Below are 4,202 nucleotides of genomic sequence, written 5' to 3' on the forward strand. Positions count from 1 at the left end.
TGTAAGTATATGGGCAACACAAATTAAACTTGATTTTTTTGGGGGGGGGAGGGAGTAAGGGGGGCCAACTTGGAGGACTGGGAAGTGAATGGGATTAGGATATATCATATGAAATGTTCAAATAATCAGTAAAAAATTAAGTTAGAAAAAGAGAGAAATAGATAGAGCCCTACTGCATCATTTTTAATAAGATTGTATGCAGAATAGCTTTCCAAAGCTGTTGAATGTGAGGGCAGCGTATCTGGAAGCTTCCTTTGATCATGGACCACGGACAGTTGAGGTACTGACCTTGGAATTAGCTTTTCCTAAGTGGAAGAATTGAATGCTGTGGGAAATGGTGTGGCCAACTGAACTAGTATGCAGGTCCTGTACAGAAGGCATAGAGTGGAGAGGAATTGCTATCTGCATCTGACTCAGTCAGGGTTTCGATTCCTGCACAAACATCATGACCAAGAAGCATGTTGGGGGGGTGGCTGGCGAGATGGCTCAGTGTGTAAGCGCACTGACTGCTCTTCCGAAGGTCCTGAGTTCGGATCCCAGCAACCACATGGTGGCTCACAACTACCGTAATGAGATCTGACGCCCTCTTCTGGTGCGCCTGAAGACAACTACAGTGAATTACGCCAAAGCAAGCGGGGCCAGCAGAGGTGCGCCTGAAGACAACTACAGTAAATTATGCCAAAGCAAGCGGGGCCAGCAGAGGTCCTGAGTTCAACTCCCAGCTTACGGCCATCTGTATAGCTACAATGTACTCATACCCATAAAATAAATAAAATATATCTTTAAAAAAAAAAAAGTATATTGGGGAGGAAAGGGTTTATTCAGCTTACTTCCACATTGCTGTTGATCACCAGAGGAAGTCAGGACTGGAACTCAAGCAGGTCAGGAAGCAGGAGCTGTTGCAGAGGCCATGGAGGGATGTTTCTTACTGGCTTGCTTCCCCTGGCTTGCTCAGCCTGGTCTCTTAAAGAACCCAAGACTTCCAGCCTAGGGATGGCACCACCCACAAGGGGTCCTACCCCCTTGATCAGTAATTGAGAAAATGCCTCCCAGCTGGATCTCATGGAGGCATTTCCCCAACTGAAACTCCCTTCTCTGTGATAACTCCAGCCTGTGTCAAGTTGACACACAAACCAGCCAGTACAGCATCCCTGTTGTTGGAGACAGATATTTAGGAGGTGGGTGCAGACTTTGAGATCTTCCACAGGAACAGGGAATCCATCCCCAACAGGTTAGAAGAGAGGAGTAACTCATCTTCCCTGTAGATAAGGAGGTTTTTATTTTATTTTATTTTTTATTTATTTTTTGTCATGTTTTATAGCCAGAAGCAGAAGCACCAGGGTTCTGGTGTATCTTATTTCCCCGTGCAACCTGTAATGAGGCTAGCACACAACTTACTCCAGTGTAACTGTGCTCCATCCAAGGGAGCCACTTGGGCCTGGGGACATCCTGCCATGCAAGTGTATTGCAAATTTAATCCTGTTTACTCAAGTATTCAATTTCTCATAACTGGCTTGTATGTGTGTGTGTGTTTGCTTGTTTTTTTTTTTGTTTGTTTGTTTTGTTTTTAGAGATAGTTTCTCTATGTTGCTCTGGGTGTTGTGGAACTCACTCTGTAGACCAGGTTGGCCTCAAACTCAGAAATCTACCTGCTTCTGCCTCCCAAGTGCTGAGATTAAAAGTGCCACCACTGCCTGGCATAACCAGATTTTTTTTTAAAAAAATTATTTTTTCCTTTTTTCTTTCTTTCTTTAATATGTGTGATAATGCTGTCTCTCTCTTCAGACACACCAGAAGATGGCATCAGATTCCATTACAGATGATTGTGAGCCATCAGGTGATTGCTGGAAATTGAACTCAGGACCTCTGGAAGAGCAGTCAGTGCTCTTAACCGCTGAGCTACCTCTCTAGCCTGAATAACCAGTTTTTTATATACCCATTATTAAAAATTATTTCATGTTTAACAAACTTTAAGTTTACTTGTTTTCAGTTACTTTCTTCAGGCTTAACTTTGACAACATATACAGAAGACTATCTATGTAAATTGATCTCTCTGCAACTTTGTCTCCATAAATGAATTACATTTGTACTTAGCGCGAGTACAAGTATAGTTCTGAGCACATTAAAGAATTGGATCATTTATAAGGTGACAAATTATTTGTGTATCTTAACTACAGTTTACAATAAATTAGTAACTTTATAAGATTAAAATTTCATGTTTATCCCTGCTAACTTTGAATAATTTTTGAATTGAAGATTCTTTAGTATTATGATAAACTTTATTTTTTTGAGACAGGGTTTCTCTATTATGTAGCTCTCACTATCCTGGAACTTCTATGTAGACCAAACTAGTCCAGAACCCACTGAGATCTGCTTGTCTGCCTTCCAAGTGCTGGGATTAAAAATGAAGGGCTAAGATGCCAAGACCAGCCTCCTCTGGAATCTTCCCCAGGGAAAGTCTAGATTTTCTGACAGGGGTGGGTGGCTCACCGCTCAGGCCAACCTTGCCACTCTTGCTAACCTGCATAGAGACAGAGACTTGGTGGGGCTCTCAGCGGTTCCCAATGCATCTCCTTTTTCCTTGAGCCTTGTAGTTACCTTGTCCACTAGATACTTAAACCGCCAGTTCTGGAAATCATTTGTCTCTTTTCAGAGGGCAATCAGGTGTTCTCATTTGGCCTTGTCACTCTGTCTTGTCCTCCACTGTGCTGGGTCGGTAACCTCTCTGGCTCAAAGAGCTACTCAGACTCCTCAGCAAGGCTGGGTCTGCTGGACTGGTCCCTCAAGCACTCACTTCCAAGGGTGTTGGGGTTTGTTGAGGTCCTTTGGGCTGGCATTGGGCAGACCAGAGCCCTCCCCACCTCACTAGCTCTGATTCTGGTCTCTGAGGTTGACTCAGTATAGGAGCCTGGAGACTGCTTGCTGCTAGGACCACCTGCGAGGGAGGAGTCCACTGGGATCAAGTTACATTTCTCCAGACAAGCACCTCAGATTTCCTTTGCCCTCTGCTTTTGGGGTTTCAGAACCAGATGCCCTAGGGCTTATCTGTGATAATCATTTGCAGAAGCAGCAGCTTGTGGGTCCCCTCAGGTAAAACAGCAGACAGTGGGCAGACAGGTACCTACTATAGGCTGGAAATTCCTCACCTTTGCTGATAGAGTAGATGCACAAAATACTAGCAAACACAAACCCAAGTGTCCCCAGCACATCCTACATTCTGATAATTGTAGAGCAAAGCAGCGCATGAGGCAGATGAATGGCTCAATTCACCTTGGTACTCTATTCTGGGGATGGGGGAAGAAAAAGAGAAAACAAAACAAAACAAAACAAAAACCAAACAACAACAACAACAAAGCCAAAAACTTCTGGATCTGTCAATGAGAAAGTTAGCATCTTTTGCAAATTTCAGTAAAATGGAAATGCTGAAGTATATAAAGTGAAACCTGAGGGTGGGAAAGGGAGAATGAAAGTCAGACAAGTACAGAGAGGAGCTGGAGGGGTGGCTCAAGGAGACTCTTCTGGCACCCAGAGCTGGCAGCCCACGACCAAGGCTAACTCCAGCTCCAGGGGATCCAACACCTTTAGGTTTTATGGTCACCTGGGCTCACATGCACACACAATTAGAAAGAATAAAAACAATTAAAAAAGAGAGTATTACAGGCAGTCATCACCTCAGATTGTAGACACAAGAATCTTTCTTGAGAACCTGTTTGGAGGTTCTAGCAGGGGGATCATAGACTGGTCCGCCTATATTCGTTGAGGGTTGTACTTGTCCTCTGAGCCTGCAGCTTGGGGATAAACGCAGGCTTATTGAGGGGAGAGGAAGGAAGGGGACATCTGCTGAGCTAGCCAGATCAGCAGAATCAACCAAAGCCTGGTGATCAACCGGTTGACAGATATTGCAGAGGGATCATCCTCACAGCCACAAAGTTCTCTCTCTCTCTCTCTCCTTCCCTCCTTCCCTCCCTGCCTCCCTCTTCTTCTTGTCTTCCTTCCTTTCTTCCCTTCCTTGCTCCCTTCTGTTCCTTCCTTCCTTCCCTCCTTGTCTTCCTCCTCCCCCCTCGAAAATGACTTATGGAAGAAAAATTTTCTTATGGTTCCAGAGGGAGAGGGAGGCATATCCTCGGGCAGCCAGAGTACAAAGCTGAGAGCTCAAATCTTCAGTCATCAGAGCAAACTGGAAGTGGGTCAAGGCTATAAAC

General features: G+C 44.6%; 1 long non-coding RNA gene across 1 annotated transcript in view; it reads right to left on the bottom strand.

Moving 5' to 3' along the window:
• LOC116074680 overlaps window positions 1-4,202 on the bottom strand; it is a 7,135-nt gene that overhangs the window by 810 nt on the left and 2,123 nt on the right. The window lies entirely within an intron of this gene.

Source organism: Mastomys coucha, unplaced genomic scaffold (genome assembly GCF_008632895.1).
Source record: "Mastomys coucha isolate ucsf_1 unplaced genomic scaffold, UCSF_Mcou_1 pScaffold3, whole genome shotgun sequence".
NCBI classification, from domain to species: domain Eukaryota; kingdom Metazoa; phylum Chordata; class Mammalia; order Rodentia; family Muridae; genus Mastomys; species Mastomys coucha.